General features: G+C 43.3%; 1 protein-coding gene across 2 annotated transcripts in view; it reads right to left on the bottom strand.

Moving 5' to 3' along the window:
• The window catches only part of GLIS3 (GLIS family zinc finger 3), a 443,148-nt gene that overhangs the window by 318,325 nt on the left and 106,517 nt on the right, over positions 1-18,306 (bottom strand). The window lies entirely within an intron of this gene.

Below are 18,306 nucleotides of genomic sequence, written 5' to 3'. Positions count from 1 at the left end.
CCTTCAATAGTTTAAAAAAGAGGTTCAGTTTGAGTTTGCTTAAATCTCTTAAACCTTGGGTTTTAGCAGAACCACGGCTGAACCACAGGTTTTAGCGGGACGAGCGCCTGCTTCTTTATCTGCCCCACGTAAATGTGCCGTGGAACCGATATGCCTGCTGCTCTGGGACAGCAAGCATCTAGTTAAAGAACAGGGAAAAAAATCTAATATCAACATATCAAACTTGACAGCATAATTTTTAAAAAGATTCCCATCTCCAAGAAAGTTTACAAGCAACGAGCGAGGCTATAAGGCAATGATTATGTTCTGGCATAATACTAATTGCAGAACAATTGTCCAATTAGCAATCATGCACTGAGGGAGTTCCTTTGCATTGTGGCCTTACTGTCTTTGTCTTTGTTCTGAGGAAAAATTCTGCCTACAGGAGTCCGAAATAATGAAAGGGCTCTTAATTATGTCAATGAGTTTGGATGGAGTCCCCATGGCACACAACCCTGCCTGGTAATGAAACACGAGAATCATCTGTTCCTAGTTAGACCTGCTCATAGCCTCCCCAGCCAGAGAGAGCCCCAGCTGAAGTCCCCAAGAAAAGGAAAACCTCTGGAAGGTGACAGGACTGGGGGCATTTGGGGTTGGCCCTCAGTCCTCCTTGGGCCAAACTCTTACTTAAAGGCCTCTCAAAAAAAAAAAAAAAAAAAAAAAAAAGACCTAAAAAACATCATATAAAATTCTATAAAACTCTATCTGACGAGTATGTATGGGACACCCAGTTCACACGGGTCTTGTCTACCTGGAAACCAGAACTTCAAACCCTCCCAACCCCGTATCTCAACTAGTCAACCAACCAGTAACAGTTTTTTCCCACTGCCCTTCAAACGTCTGTTGGTTGCCACCTCAGCAGCTGTGAAAACTCTGCTTCCTCCAACACGTTCAACCAGAAAGAGTGTGCTGACCTCGAGAAGGCAGAGCGCGGCTCACCCAAAGGAAAAACTTTCTAGCAAGCAGAAGTAACTCGGAAACACTTTGTGAGGCAGAGCTCTTGCCCCTGGAAGAACACACCGAGGGGTTGCCAGGACACTGCAGAGAGGCAGGGGGAAGAGGCTGGGAGGCAAGCTTCCTAAACTCATTGCCAATGCTTTGTGACATCCCCAAAGGCTTTAAAACCCAGTGTGGCAGTCTCACTTTTTATGTAAACTATGAGAATTTTCAATACTCTCATCCAAAGGCTATTTTCATGTGTTCTTCTTTCCTGTCTAGGCTCCTACACTATGTGACATGAGGCAGGTAAATTAACTTTTCTAGGTCTCGGATCTATCATCACTCACAGGAAGGCAAGGGATTAAGGAACCTCTCAAGTCCCTTCTAGCTCAAACATTTTCTGAGTAAACACTGAGTTTATTCTCCCCACCTTCTACCAAATTAAACTTCAGGAGTTCCATCTACCTATAAAATGCAACAGAATCTGCTAAAAATCACTATATATGAAAAGAAGATTCAATCAGGTGACAAATCACAATGTAAATAGGACAAAAGAAACAGATTTCTTATATATTCTCAATTATTAGTTTTAATATATAAACGGAAATTTTTTAGGGTAAAAATACCTAGAAATAGCATGTAATATGAAGAAAACTACTTTTTTCCCTTGAAGACATGAATAAATATAGACATATACATGTTCCAAGGTGAAAAAACTAATACAGTATGTTGACTCTTCTAAACTGTTTCATAACCTTAATGCACAGTTTCTCAGCCTCTCCTTACTGACATTTTATGCCAGATAATTCACACGTGCGTGTGTGTGTTAGGAGGAGGTATCCTGGACATTGCGGGGTGTTAAGCAGCATCCCTGGCCTCTACCCACTAGATGCCAGTAGCACTCCCCCCAGTTGTGACACCCAAAACTAAAGTCTGTCCAGATCTTGCCAAATAGCCCCGGCAGACAACATCATTCAGGTCAGGAACCAGGACTGATCGCGCAGTGCTAACGTGCCCTTCCTTATTCACTACCTTGAGAACGGATTCTAACGTTCTTCTGGAAGAATAAACTCTACTGACCGTCCAAAAGGCTTTGGAAGAAAATAAATATATTACAGAGCTATGAAAGTAAAAATCATGGACACTGAAGGAAGGCTACAGAACTGAAGAGAAACAGTACAGAAGCAAGAAGTCACGATCTCGGATACGTAATAACAATCAACACGAAGCGCATTACAAATGAGCGGAGGAAAGGACTCTGTTCGGTAAACTGTAGCGGAGCAACTATTTATTGCTTGGGGGAGAAGAAAATGCTAAATCCCTATCACACTATGTTCTGATTATGTACTGCTATGTAACAACCACCCCCAAATTTACAGTCTTTAAAGCAACAAGTTATTAGGACCTTGTATGGGTTAGCCAGGGTTGACTGGGCTCAGCAGTGTGCTTCTCGCTCGGGGTCTCATGCACCACGGCCAGATGTCAGCTGGAGCTGGAGGAGGGACTGCACAGACTTCTCACGTGCTGGCTGTCAATGGCAATGCCTCCACATGGCCGCTGCAGAGCACTGGGGCCCTAACGACATGGCAGCCAACTTCGAAGAGGCCGCTCTCAGGCCGTTAAGGACCATTCCTGCAACAGGCACAGCATGACTTCTGCCATATATGATTTGCCAAGGCAATCTTGGGTTCATCCAAATTCAAAGGGGTAAGAGGAATGAACTCCACTTTGTGAGAAGGCAGCAGGGCCAAGTCACATCACAAAAGAACACACGGAACGGGAGAGAGGGTTTGAGCCATCGGTGGAAAATCTAAGCAGCCGTAATATAATACCAAAATAAATTCCAGGGAAATTCAGAGCTGGGTATTAAAAATAAAATATAAAACAACTAAAAGAAAATACATGAGTTTTTCTTAAATATTAGGATCCAGAAGGCAAAGAAGGACATAACTGCAAAAATAGTTCAGCTCAAAAAGCACCAAAAGCAAAATGAAAACGCGAACAAAAGACTAATAACTTGCCAGAGTTCCATGTAACAGAGGGTTAAGGGCTTAACATATAAAGAGGCCTTACAAATCAACAATAAAGACAAACATTCCTATGGAGGGGAGAGGCAAAGGTCATAAACAGTTCACAAAAGAAGAACCCAGTAGTCAACACACAAAGTAGACCCTCTCAATTCTGCTCCTAGACTGAGTGGAGTATGAAGTGTGATCTAACCCATTTGGGAAGCAACTTGGTAATACAATCAAGAGTATTTAAAATGTTCATTTGACCCAATCATCTACCAACATTGTAAAGATATTTGTGATAATACAGTTTTAACAAAAAAGAAAGCAAACTTGATTAAATAGAGTACACGTCCCACACACATAAAAAATGTCTGCTGTACTTAAAAATCATATCTTCAAAGAATCCTGAAACACATAAGGGGATGTTCATAACAATGTGGAGAAAGAGTACGTGACACTTTATTTAGATATTAATTATTGCTATTACCTATTACAAAACAGTCACACATGTTTATCTCCTAAAATATTAACAATGGATAGCTCTGTGTCTGGGGAATACTGGAAGGTAACTTAATTGTATTCTTTTTTTTTTCTTCAGTGTTTAAAAATTTTCTACAGAAACATGTTATTTTTATACTCAGAAAAGAAAACAAAAAAACACTACTGAAAGAAAAAAAATACCAGTACTGGTGGGTAAAAAACTGAAAAGGTCACATGCTACAAAGTTACCGATGAAAGATCAGAAAGCCAAAGCAGAAGAATCAGCATGTCACCCCTGTGACATCAGGGGTGACTACACCTGCAGCCACTGACCTACTCACAGCCCATTTCGTCCACAACCCAGTCACTTTCCCAAGCTCGTGACCCAGCCATGGCGCAGATTCTCATGTTTTGTTCAGTGTGACTGCTTTAGAAATTTTTCTCTTTCCCCTTTTAATATTCAGCCCATTTGTTTTCTTTGCTAAGCTCAAAATGTGTCTGTTTCTGTCTTTGGAGGCCTTTCAAATGATGCAATATTTAGGAAAAATTTGTAGTCACACATAGGACTGCTGCTATTCTTTAGCCAAATCCTCCTGAACTTCAGAGGGTCCTGGTCAGTTACAGCCTCTACTGTTCCTGCAATGGGAAGGACTGTGACGATAGCAACTCCCTTGTTCCCTGGTTCTCCAACTTGAGTGTGTGATCAGAATCCCCTGGAGGGCCCGGGAAAACACAGAGTTTCTAGGTCTGTAGGTGGGGGGTGGAGCCTGAGAGCCTGCAGTTCCAGCAACCTCCCAGGTGATGCTGGGAAGTGGGGAACCCCACTTTGAGAACCATGGTTCAAGATCCTACAACCAACTAAGCATCTCCCCACCATGTGCTACAGCTATTCGTTTATCACTGTTATTCACAGGAGCAATATATTGTTTGGTGTTTGTTGACACAGTGAATCACTCACAACCCAAATTAAATCCCAGGACCCTTCACTCCAGTTTCAGATAGAGTAGTCCCTTCAAAGAACAAACTTCGGCAATGCGTGTAAACATCACCTTTGCTGCCACAGTCTCTGTCATCCCCCTTCACTGACACCTCTTACACCCCTCGGCAGCCCAAAGCCTTCCTCCAGTCCTGTACTTTCCCACAGAACAGAACAAACTCTCTCCAGGGTTCCCACGAAAATAAGGTTCTTCTTGGGGGAGCTGGGTGGTGCAGTCAGTTTAAGGGTCCAACTCTTGGTTTCAGCTGAGGTCAGGATCTCAGCAGGGAGTCTGCTTAAGGCCTCTCTCCCTCTGCCCCTCCCCCCTGCATACTCTCTCACACACTCTCTCTGTATCAAATAAATAAATTTTCAATAAATAAATAAATAAATAAATAAATAAATAAATAAGGGTCTTCCCTCCTTTCTCTCCCTTCTTCCACTGTTCTCTCCCAACACAAACTCATCTAGGCCCACTCCTATTCATCTCCCCTTGCTACTTGCTGATTAAAACTCCAAAACAGGTAGAGGTGGGTGGAGAGGTACCCTGGGCAACCATAGGATTTCTTTATTTTCAAGCAACACTACCTTTTCCTTAAAGAGCGAGAGGAGAGAGAAGCACTCAATCACACAGGCAATTAATTATTTTTGTCCCTGCTACACATCCATCCCTCCATCCGTTTGATGTATGTTGGCCAGGTGTCTGCTGTTTAATAGGCCCTTTGTTAGGGATTAGAGAACCTGCAAGCAAAGGTGGGCTCATTTGAGAGGGGACAGGGGCAAAACGATGCTCTGTGGACACACAGGGTAGTTGGCTTGAATGGTGTGAGTTCAAACCTGAATTTTATCTCTCTTAAATCCCACGGGCAGATATCAAAAATAACTTCTCCAGAGCTTAATTCCTTTGATTTCGCCCCATTAAAATGCACTTGTCCTTGTTAAGGGTAGCTCTTTAAGTTGCCAAGGGTCACACCTATGTTATGAGTGAAGTTTTGAGCCCTTATCAATAAGGGCCCAGGATATCTTAGAGAAAGAATAGAAATGGGGTTTTTTTTAAGGAAGAAATGGGTATAGGATGGGAGTCTAGAGGGTACCTGGAAGCAAACCACACCTCTCCCTGGTTGTGACTTCTCAGAAGGGTGTCCCTACCATGACTTTCCCCACCCTGGCCTGCATCTCGTCTGCAAAGGTTCTCCAACTGTTCTGTCTGAACCAAGAGCATCAGCATCACCTGTTAGAAATGCAAGTTCTCAGGCCACACCCCAGATCTACGGGATCAGAAACTCTGGGGGTAGGGCCCACCCACAGGCTCTTTCACAGGCCCTTCGGGAACTGCTGACACAGCGTGGAGTTTGAGAAGTGCTGCCCTCACACGCACTACAGTGCCTGCCTCTCCACCATTCATATGTACTGTTACTATGGGTCTTAATGGTTTGTCAGGCTCCTTTGTGAGCGTAAGAATGTCATTTTCAGAAATGAAATCACAAACTGCTCATTAAGAGCTAAGTTCTGTGATCACGGGGCAGAGAGGAGGCACCTGTGGCTGAGCAGAGAGCCAGTGGCTACAGAGGAAGCTGGTCATTGATAAAGGTCAGTGCTAATAGCGTTGTTCCGGTAGGTCATTTGCCTTCCCAACTGGTGCGACCTGTAATGGCCGCCAAAGCAGGCGTGGTTTTGCCGCCTTCTGTGAATTCTCAGAGCCCTCAACTGAGCATGTCTTCAGGTGCAGTTGAAAAGGCCCCCAAGAATCCCTTTTGCACAATGAAATGTTTTACTTATGTTATTTAGCATCCTCAGTCTCTCTTTGGAGGGGAAAAGGGAGGGAGGGAGATGCATATTTTTAGAACCAGGGAACGATTTATCATTCAATGAAACAGCATAGACAGAGGCTTAAATCAAGTGTGTGGAAATAATATGTTGTTATTACTAGTCTTAACTCTGCTAAATTATAACCTATAAACCCTGCAACGCTTGACTTAAACATCCCATCCGCGCTTGCAGGAAATCTAAATGGTTATTTCCTTCTTTACTGCACGCATTACGGGCGGATTTACTGTTGCCTCCACAAAGCGTATGTGAGGCGCGTGCTATCCAGGACGTCGGTGTAACCAGGCACGAGGGATAGGCACACAGCCCACATCACGTATGTATTCTGGGAGCCTTTATGTGCACTTAATTAGTTCAGCTATTGCTTTCATGGTTCATTTAGAAGCGTCATGCTTCATTAAATATCAATAAATTTTATCCTCAAAAAACCTTTGCAGTAAAAATACAATTGTCTCTTCAAGTGATAATCTTGTTAATGGATGTATATATTGCAAGTATGTCTATCAGCCCCGACAAAACTCTGCCTTGCTACGGTCGCGGTACCCTGAAGTAAAATGCAAATTGTAGTCTATAGTTTAGAACACATGCCTCATCCACACATATTTTCTTACAGTAGGGGAAAAAAATCTTTTTTAACTTTCCCAAAACGATGCGTCTTTTAAGCTTCTATTTTTATTTCGTCAAGAATGCCTACTTCTGTTTCATAAGCTCCTTTTATCCATTACATCAATTCCAAGTTCTCTTTATTGGAAAGACAGCTTTTAGCAACTTTTCACTGCATGAAAGAGAAGTTTTCAGGAATCATGTGTTCTTCACTTCCCTGATACATGTGTCCAAAAAGGGCAGGGGTCACAATTAAGGGCTTATCCCTGTCAGGTATTAGAGTCAACTCTCTCAGTGAGCGATCTGGGCTGTTCACTGCAAGCCAGGAGCAAGTGGGTCAAGTTGGGGAGGGTCAGGAGGATGAAGGAAGAGTTTCATCTACCCAAGCAGAAACAGCACCTGCCAACAGGCCTCCCCCGCCTGCCAGGTCCACCTCGTGTGTCTTCACTGTGGAGATATCCCCAACCTGCTCAGTCAGGGAAGCTGTCGCTCGCTTCCTCCCTTTCCTATGGCACTTTGTGAACGCACCCATTATAGAACGGATTATCATGTAGTATAGTTACCCATCCATTCATTCAACAAAAATGTATTGCTAAGGATACAATGGTAAGCAAGACAAGTAAGATCCGCTTTTTCACGAAGTGTACATTCTAGTGGTGAGGAGATGCACAAGAAAACGAGTGAATGAATAAATGAACGAGGTAATTTCGAACAAGAAGTGTCATGAGAGAAAGCAAGCAGATAGACGGGACTGAAAATCATGGGGGCCAGGCGGTGGCTTTGGACTGAGTAACAGGAAGGCCCGTGGGAGACATAGCTCATACAATGAGGCGCAAAGGGTATGAAAAAAGCAGCCACCAGGAGGCTGATCCAGCCTGGTGTGTTGAAGGAAGGAAAAGAAAACCAGGCTGGCTGGAATGTACTCAGCAAAGGGGAGTGTGGTACCAGATAAATTTGGGGATGACTTGCCAATCTTTTGACTTGAGACTATGAGCTCCCAGAAAACATGGCCTGTGTCTTTCCTGAGCCTGCACCTCTGGGCCTCAGTCTCTGGATATTTTTCTATCACTTTGCACCTTCTCCTTCTCTCAGCCCTCTCTTTCAATATGGACGATCACGTTCTACCTTCTCTATGCAAAGATAACATACCATGTACTCTTACCACTGGAGAAGGTTCTTTTGGTTATTTTTCCATCAGAGATGATAAGTTTGTGCCTAGAGGTCTATGTGGTTTTTACTGATGGCTCTTGTAACCAAGAGTGAAATACATTCAGGAAGGAGAAACCAGGAGTTAAAAGGGCAGCCCAACGGGGTTTCAGAAAGTAGCTCAGAAGAGTTCAGACTCACATCCTAGGATCAGTTTATTTATATACTACTTCAACTCAGCCAATAACAGCCAACCAAGAGTGAACATTAATATTAATCTCATCACTGTCATCATCATCATCATCTCTTTGAACACAAAATAATATAAATGAACTTTCGCAGTGGGCTTTATTATCATGATGGATGAGAAGAAGGAGACAAGCTGCTAGAAATACTTCCATTTCCACCCTACAAAACATTTTCAGTCCTTCCAAAACTGGAAGGATTTATGTTGCCTCCTCTGTTTCTTCCTCATAACAGGCATGGTCAATGGGAGACAATTTCTGAATAATGGACGAATGAATGCCTCGTTTCATTTCTTCACAATAACTCCCAATGGTGATAAGAAACGGACCACGTTGGCAGTGACAGGATTCAAGACCACCATAAATCCAGAAAGCCAAGTGTGACCACATTGGATATGTGTGGGAAATGCAAAACTCGCTGGATTTATGCACACCAGTAAAAATTCCAAAGGGGCCCGATGCCAGGAAAATGCCTTATTTTGTCAGAAAGTACATCTCCCACACAGCAGCAGGTCTGGCAAGCTTGAGCCACATGTTAAAAACAAAGCAAAGTGACATGTGATACGGGCCTCACTGCCTGATGACAGAATTCACGAGCTGTCTTCACTCTGAGCTTTTCTGGAACAAACTAAGTCCACATAGCCTAAGCCTGTTTGACGGCTTTGTCTTATTATCATGTTGTTTTCTGCAAAGTTCTTGCCTTTTAGGTAACTAAGACTTATTTTTCTTATTACGATTTCAAGATTTATTCCCAAATTACCGATTATTAAATGATAATCAAATTCTAAGGAACTCTGTACTTTCCAATCTATTCTATAGCCAAGCTAGTGTTTTAGACATACTGACCCTTTTTCAACTTCTGGAAGCATGTATGTGACTTCACAAAATACTCCAATCAACTAGTAAAGCACACAGCGGCTCCTCTCCTAACGTTCACTGTGCGGACTACACCTCAGGATCTCCATGGGTAATCATCGTAGTCTAGATTACGCTGGTTTTTTGAAAGCCATATTTTTTTTTTAAATGTTGGCCTACTAAAAATCTCCCATTTTTGGGTCATATTTTTTGTTTTTTCCCTTCCATGACACCTGTTCTGACCTGGATCTTAAGAATAAAAAAGAGCTTTACTCACTCTGGGCAGAGGAACCATGATGGCAATACATGGCTTCCAAACACCCCTTTATGGATTCATTGTATTTTCTTTTCTCCCTTAGTCAGTATCTGTTTGTCTGTCTTCCTCTTGCCCCCTCTGATAACTACGGTTTAGAAACAGGTGTCTTTTCTTGCTTCAGTACTTTCCTAGGGCTGCCCAACAGAAATACCACAGACTGCGTGGCTTAAAACAATCAAAATGGACTCTCTCACAGTTCTGGCTAGAAGTCCTGACCAAGGTGTTGGCAGGGCCGTGCTGTCTCTGAAGGTTCCCGGGGAAGATCTCTCCCTGCCTCTCTCCAGCTTCTGGTGGTTTCCAGCAATCCCTGGCATTCCTTGGCTTGCAGACACATCACCACAATCTCTGCTTCTGTCATCACTTGTTGTCTTCCCTGTGTGTCTTCTGTGTTCAATGGCATTCACATTCCTGTGTCCATGTCCGAATTAGTTCCCACCCTAATCCAGTGAGGCCACACCTTTTAACTTGATTACATCTATAAAACCGTATTTCCAAGTCAGGTGACATTCTGAGATTCTAGTTAGGCATGAATTTGGGGGTGGGGGGGAGACACAATTCAACCCTGTACAATTGCTAAACCAGCATCCTCTTAATTACCACTTGTCCCACAGAGTATGAAGGACATTGGTATCTGAAGAACATTACAGACAAAATAATTACTCAAAGAAGAACAGTGAAAGGAAGGTGACACAATTCAATGAAGAAGTCTAACAGGAAAAATGCCGGCAGCTTGGAGGTTTCAGGAATGAAGCGTTCTCCCCTCTGAGCTCGATTACCCACAGACCCACCATGCACAGGGATCTATCAAGCATCTCAGGAAAACATCCCTTCTGGCTGAACCAGCCTCTTCTCTGGACCCAGCTCCCTAAGATAGGGCATCTTTTACCCACCCTCACACGAGCTTCCCCGGGGACAAACAGGAGAAATGCCGGTGGTGCTCAGACATGATGCTCAGCACTCCAGACACACAATATCATCACCTCCATCAGAGAAGGGAAGAAACCAAAGTTCACAGAGATAAAGCAATCAGCCAAGTCATACAGGAGAGTTAGGATCTGAACACAGACCTGCCCAAGTCCAAAGTGGATGCCTCATTTTTTACACCTAAGTAGGCGTGCATGTGCGCACACGCATACACCCCCCTCAAGAACCACCGTTTCATTTACCCTGTATCTGAAACACATCATTTTCTTAATCCAGAAGATTTTAGAACTGGATCACCTCATACCATAATTTCATTTTACAGATGAACACACTGAAGACCAGAAATGATAAGTGAATGACCTGTCCAAGAACACGGGAATAACTAGTGACCACACTGGGAAGGGGGCTTCAGACTCCCGGCCCCCAGTCTGGCCTGACCACATCTAGCCTCTCTGGCAGCAGGCAGTTGCCTATGCGGTGAGGCCATATTTCACAGACAGGTCGGCGTGGTGGTTTGGAGTACGGACATGGGAATTAGACTGCATGGATTCAGATCTTGGCTTGTCACTTAGATATGTGGCCCAGCCATTTCCTCTCTTAGCCTCAATATTCTGAACTGTAAAACGGAGGTAATGAAGACATGAGTCACGTGGCATCCAGTGTCTAATGGGAATACTGAGAGGAGTAAACGTGCTTACAATAATGCCGAGTGTACAGTAAATGCTTAGTACAGGTTAGATGCTGGTAGCAGCTCTGCTGTGGTTTTATCACCACACAATTCTCATCCTAGCAGCCACACTGGTTCCAAGTCCTCGGATTCAAGGACACAGTGGTACAGTGATTTCCTGGTCCCTCCTAATAATTAACTTCAATTGTATTTCGTAATCTACTGTATGCCGATCCGACTGCCCTGTTTTCCTCTAAACACAAAATGTGCAAAGGGTCGATATCCTGGTTTTAATTTCCCTGATTGTGTGAGTCCACATTTAACTGCCTTCTTCAAATGATGGTGGGTCATTTAGAGTCCTGACAAGCCAACAATGTTATTACATCCTGACTCCGACAAATCCTTGCTCTTGTCTCTCTCTGGTCTTATCTCTTTGAGTCTCAGGAAGGCAAACCCTGGGAAAATTATACAAACAGCCCCAAATATTTGAAATCAGCATTGTCTTCACATGTATATGCCTCTCTGAAAGCTTAGAGCGTTTCTCTTTCAGTTTTATTCTTTCATTAGCCCAAGGCTTGCTAATTAATTGGAATTTTCCAGGGCTTTTGTTGCTGTGACAAAGGCGAACAATGCAAAAGCTCATTCCTTCTTGTTAAAGAGGTCTATCCACCCTCCAAAGTGTAGCATGGAGAGGGAGGGGTGAGAGGGAGGATTAAGTCGACTTTGAAAGGGTTAGACTTTGTGGGTTCCTGCCCCCTCCCCCACAGCTGCGTTCATCTTCACCAAACCTGATTTATGGGAAGTGACATCTTAACCATGGCTTTCGTCCCTCTAAAGGAGAGGCTGCTTGGAGGGCATTATGTTGGATCTAAAATTAGATGGCAAAGAACGTCCTATAAGCATGGAACAAACAATATTGGGAAGCAAAAGATACTGTATTAGTTGAGAGGGCTATTTGAGAACAAAAATTCATGGATCAGGAAGGAAGGGAGTAAAACCTAAATGAACACTCTCAAGCGAGGCACAGACCAGACCTAAAGGAAATAAAAAGATGCTTAATCTTGGCAAAAATAGCACTGCTTAAACCAAAGATAGCAGAGCAGCTGGAGGCTAGGAGTAGAGGAGGAGAATGAAGAGAGATTAATTCTGAATTTTGTTCCTGGTTTCCCTTTCAAAGTGTCATGCTACAGCTTGATACACTGGGTTACTGGAACTCATGGGTTCCCCATAGGTTGTGTTTCACCCACACTGTGAGAAGTCTATGGACGCAGAGTAAGGGAGGCTAGAAGGGCCCGCGCACATGATGACAAAGCCATTTCCAACATCACCCCTGCAGAGTTCCTTTTGATATAAACACCTACTTGAATATCCAAGGCAAAAAAAATAAAAGTAAAAAATAATAAGAATAATTTAAAAAATAAAATATATATATATATATGTATATAGATATATGTACTTTTTACTTGTTCATAGGTAAATGCTTAACAAAAACGTTTTCTAAGCCTGGACCCACACACTGTGACATGGAGCTACCCCTACAGTTTTGTGAAGCAGAACCCAGAGGCCTTCAAAATATCTCCCCCCTCCAGACTGATACCTGAAAGGCGATCACTCCAGCCGCACAAGGGGCCCCGTGGTTTGGAACAAGTTGCGTGTGAGGTGCCAGTGCAGGCATCCAGTAGACCTAGATCGGCAGTGGAAGGGAGGCTCTGGAAATAAGGCTAGAGCCAGGCTCTGGGGGGATTAGTAAGTACAGAGTTCTCAAAGCAGAAAAGATTGCTCAAGGTCACGTATCCAGGGGACACAGGATAAAACAGGGACAGAGGTCTGAGAATCTCTTGTTGAGGGGCTTAGGAAAAAAGGAATTTGCAAAAGAAGAAGAAAAGGTGGGTTTGGGTGGGGTGGGGTGAACAGGAGGGAGCAGGTTAGGAGGGGAATATGCCACAGTATTTAAAGGCATAGACTTTCAGATGAGACCACTTGGCTTCAAATCATGGAAGCACTGCTTACAGGACTTGGAACCCCCAAGCACAGAATTTCTCTCCACTGCACCCCCCTCTGGAAAACAGCGAAAACAGTACATCACATAGTGGTTCTGACACAAAGTCCTTGACACAGTGTCCTGCTCATCTGAAGTATTCAAACCTGATAGCCACGATTAATGTTTATTAAGAAGCAAACAGGAATAAATGCATATGGTCATGGGTGACCAAGAGCATCTCAGAGCCTTCCCTGGAACTGCTCCAAATACCCTGAAGGGTGGAAAGGAAAGTCTCAGCCCAGGAGACTTGGGGTGGGGGGGACTCCATAAGGCAAAGAGAGGCCCCAGGCTGAGGAAGATGGGGGCCCCCAGATAATCTTTCCCAGAAAGGAGATGGAGTTCCAGTTCTGGGCTGACCACTCACCTGCTGCTCATCCTTGGGAAGGTTCCTCCTCCCCCCAGAGCTTCAGTTTCACACACGCAAAAGGGCCCCTCAGGCCCTTCCAGGTCCTCACCCCGTTTCCCTGAGGCTCAACAGCTACACTCAGCACAGTGATCTGGTGAAGACATCAGGGGTCTTCACAAGAAACAGAAGCAGGGGTCACCTGCACTTCAGTTACAGGGGACGGGAAGGCGCGGAGACGGTCCTACTCATTTTCCTCCTCGGGTTGCCCCAAAACCAGAGCTGAGGGGAAGGAAAAGTTTAAAATCAACTGAATCAGAGTTGAAACCAAAGCAATGTCTCTGCTCACCAGCAACGCCAACAGAGCTCTGACGATTCAGCGGGGAAGGCGGACGTCAGACACATAGCACGCACACCCACCGATCCAAATGCAGAGTCGGACAGGAGCTCAGCTTCCACCGGGCCCCACGGGGTAAAGAGCAGGCCTACCTAGTGCACAAGCCTCCTCCTGCCAGGAAGAGAAACACTCCCAAGGTGCGGCGACTTGCAGAGGGGCGGACGGTCAGCTACACAAGGCTGACAAGGAGCTCCTGTTTGCTGACTCAGTTCAGCCCCGATTCCATAGAAGGAGGCAACTAACTGGTCAAAATCCAAATTATGACATTTTCTCATAAGAGATTTTGTGTGGGATGTAATAGGAATGACTGACTACAGTTGCTAAATTCTTGGGAAAGCTTGGATTTCCCCATTTTCAAGGAAAGCTGAGAAGACAACCAGGAAAAGAAAAGAAAACACATGAGCTCTCTACTATGTGCCAGAAATCCTGCCATGTGATGTCACGTATGTTCCCACATAAGCCTCACCACTCTGTGGGCCTTAGAGGTTCTGAGCTCCCCAAGGAGAAGAGCATCATACTCATCCATGATCCCTCAGTGCTCAACGGAGTGCTGGTATACAGTAGGTGTCCAATATATGCTTGTGGAATGAGTGTAAGATCTCCCTGGTGCATGAAATGAGGATCAGAGAGATTAAGAAGTGTATCCAAGAGGGTCACATCACTGGTATAAGTGGCAGGACTGGAATTTGGATTTGGGTTTACCTGAACCCCATGGCACATTCGTGTGCCTCTTACTGCACGGCCTGACCTTCAAATGCTTCTCTCCAACCCCAACAAAAACACTTCTTTTCTAACAGACAGACTGGTGGATGTATATCACTCTTGTGGCTACTTCATCCTCTTCTTTAAATCCTAGGTTGCTTTCAAAGTGTTTCTTTCGCAATACCATCTTTGGTCTGGCTGCTCCTCTCCACTGACCGAACGTGGTCATGATCTCCAAGGGCACTGATGAGAACACACGATCTCAAGGGCCCGCAGCGAGGAGGTGCAGAACCACGGGAGGAGCTCACTGGGCTCCTGAGATCTGTTCCTACCAGGTAGAAATATCATAACTGGCCTGGTCAGTGGCATTCTTTCCTTCCCTTCTTGATAGCAAAGGTTTTAACTTACAGCAAGCAAGTCAGAACAACTGTTATCTTTCTCTTCTCTCCCTCTGTCTGTCTCTCTGTCTCCTCTCTTGCTTGCCAAAGCTTCAGACTAGCTTTTTGTTGTAAATGACTCTCTAAAGTATATCCAAAAATGAAGGGCTTTTTCCCCCCTAACTATATACAGATATATATATATATATGTATGTCAGGTCTTCCAGATACTTTTTACTTGAAGCTGTTCCTTGGACTCTATTTTTCCATCCAAGGAAGCCCAAAGAAATGAATAATGAATGATCCAAAACAGACTCCATTTGGACAGTTCTGTATATTATATGCAAAGAAATGTTCCCACAACAAAGTCACTAAATGAATGTCACTATGCCTGAATAGCGGAATAAAATTAAATTGTGATAAAAGCAAGTTGTTTAAAGGATCTTTAGTTCATGTCTACCAAATTACCCTGAACATTATGTGCTGAACAAAGGCTCTGATACTCATGGTATTAAGTAATAGAAACATTTTGAGAAATAAGCCAACATTTTTACTTTAAAAAAGATTTATGTATCATTTTCTGGTTTTATGGGTATTGTGATTGTCCTCCAAACCTTTGAATAGTGTCAAATTCTTTTCCAGCTGAATATTCTGCTCTACTATGTTCTCTTTAATGCTGGAGGCCATGTTGGGATGTCTTATGGTAAATTACACAAGAAACTCCATGGAAATCGATGTAAGTCTTTGTCCCTGGCTAGGCCTAATCACTGACACAGTGCTATGTTTAATACAGATTTTCTAACTGGTATGTAAGCAGATTTGGTTAATGAAAATCATGGTAGCCAAGTAGGAAAAAATATTTAATTTAGAAGTGATGAGCTATTTAAACTAAATCTTGGCACTCAGATATTTTTCCCCCTGGAGTCAAAGATCATCACCACCATCTTCAGTGAAGAAGATGGAGAGAGCGGACTGTCCTGCCTCCACATTCCAGGCATCTCTAACCCTTAGCTAATTCTTGGCCAAGGTTCTGCTGCTGTCGGCATTGTCTACTAGCAGTTCTCTGGATTTTAATCTCATAAATGAGACTTCTATTGCTTGGCCTATACAAGGAAAGCATGAAGAATGACATGATCAAGAGTTCTACTTTGCATTCACTGATCCTTGAAAAAATAACAGCATTACTAGCCCCAGATTCTGGAAGTTACTAAAACAGCTTAGAAAGTCCTGAGTTTACCAAGGCTTTGAGATAACTCCATGATGTTGTCAGAAGTAAGGTCTAAAGATGTTGCTTAGTGTAGAGAGGCAGAAAGTACACAAGAGGGGCACCTGGGTGGCTCAGTTGTTAGGCATCCACCTTCAGCTCAGGGCGTGATCTCAGAGTCCTGGGATCGAGCCCCACATCAGGCTCCTCCGCTGGGAGCCTGCTTCTTCCTCTCCCACTCCCCCTGCCTGTGTTCCCTCTCTCACTAGCTGTCTCTCTCTGTCAAATAAATAAATAAATAAATAAAATCTTTGAAAGAAAGAAAGAAAGAAAGAAAGAAAGAAAGAAAGAAAGAAAGAACACAAGAGAAGGAGCTGGAAGGTCTGGTTACTAGTCTCACATCTCCCACTTACATGTGATCCAGGATCTTCCTTTGCTCCAATGGATTCTGGGACAACTGGTGAAATCACTAAGGCCTATATATTAGATAATAATATGTATCAATATTAATTTTTTGATTTTGATACTGTTCTGTGGTTACGTAGAGAACTGTCTTGTATTTAGGAACTATACACTCAAGATTTTAGGAATAAAAAGGCACCATGTCTGCAACTTACTCTAAATGGTTCAGAAAAAAATAGAAGAAATAATGGAGAAAAGTTAACATCTGGGAGATCTGAGTAAAGAGTACAAAGGAATTCTTTATACTGTTCTTGAAATCTTTGTTCTGTCTGAAATCACATCAAAATAAAACTTAAAATAGGGTCACCTGAGTGGCTCAGTTAGATGAGTCTGACTCTTGATCACAGCTCAGATTATGATCTCAGGGTCATGAGATCAAGCCCCACATTGGGCTCCATGCTGGACGTGAGCCTGCTTAAGAGTATCTTCCTCTCCCTCCCCCTCTGCCCCTACCCCTACCCTGCTCATGTGTGCTTGCTCTCTAAATAAATAAATAAAATAAAATAAAATAAAGTAAAATAAAATAGAATAAAATTTGGAGTGCCTGTGTGGCTCAGTCAGTTAAGTATCTGATTTTGGCTCAAGTCATGACCTCAGGGTCCTGGGACTGAGCCCAGTGCCAGGCTCCATGCTCAGCGGGGAGTCAGCTTCCCCCTCTCTCTCTGCCCCTCCCCCTGCTTGTGCACTCTCTCTCTCAAATAAATAAAATCTTAAAAAATAAAATAAAATATAAAAATAAAACTTATAATAAATGTGGCTATATAATTGGCAATCAGTTAATATTCACAGAATGCCACTTTAACTACTCTTTGGATCCAACTTAGGCATGTGAGCTGGTGTTAGAGTACCCGGCTGGCCTGACAGGAAGCCTCTAGCCCACTCTGCCATGAAGAGTGAATCAAAGTCTCTGAGACAGTTATCCAGGAGCATGTGCCGATCTTGTTCTCCAAGCACATGCCCAATACAACATCCCAAAGACTGAGCATTGAGTAGAGGCAACACGTTGCTCTCAACCCAAAGTAGGCGAGTCTCATTTAGGACTAAAATGTCTAGTGGAAGTCCTTGCCCCACACTGCAAAGTCTTCAGAAAGGTATCCGTGTTCTGTCCAACATGTCTGTGTTCAGGTGTGTGTTTTAGTAGCAGCTACCTAAATTCACATGAGCAGGAGCATTCCAAAGACTTCCGCTACAAATGCTAAGTAAAAAACTTCCATGAACTTTTCCTAACTGGGGATCGCACAGCGTCAGGCAAGGAACACAATGAGATACAAAAATGAATTGGTTAATTAATGATTATTTAATTAAGAAATCAAGTATTTAGAACTGTGCTCATGATACTTAGCACATGCAGATTGCACAAAGGGAGTCATATGAGAGCAATCAAGTTTCTATCTAAGGATGAGATTTATCACCAGCCACGTACACGGTGAATGCACTTTTATTAGAATCACCTGTAAGTCATAGTTAGCCTACCAGGCACTCACTCCTGAAATGCTAGGACTTTCCATCATGGAAGGGATATTTATTAAATTCAATTCTGCAGGGATGGACATGACAACATACATATAAGTACAATATTCACCCAAACAGTACAGAGATAAAAGTTTTTGGTTTTTTTTTTTTTTATTCACTAAAAGAGAGTCTGGGGAATAGCTTAAGTTAAGCCTTCAAAAATGAAATGTGTTATACCCCAGCCACATAATAATGATCCCATAGAAGCGGCTTAGAGAAAGACTAGATTACAACTAAAC

The sequence above is a fragment of the Ursus arctos genome, unplaced genomic scaffold, assembly GCF_023065955.2.
Source record: "Ursus arctos isolate Adak ecotype North America unplaced genomic scaffold, UrsArc2.0 scaffold_33, whole genome shotgun sequence".
In the NCBI taxonomy this organism is placed as follows: Eukaryota; Metazoa; Chordata; class Mammalia; order Carnivora; family Ursidae; genus Ursus; species Ursus arctos.
This window is presented reverse-complemented; position numbering and strand designations above follow the sequence as displayed.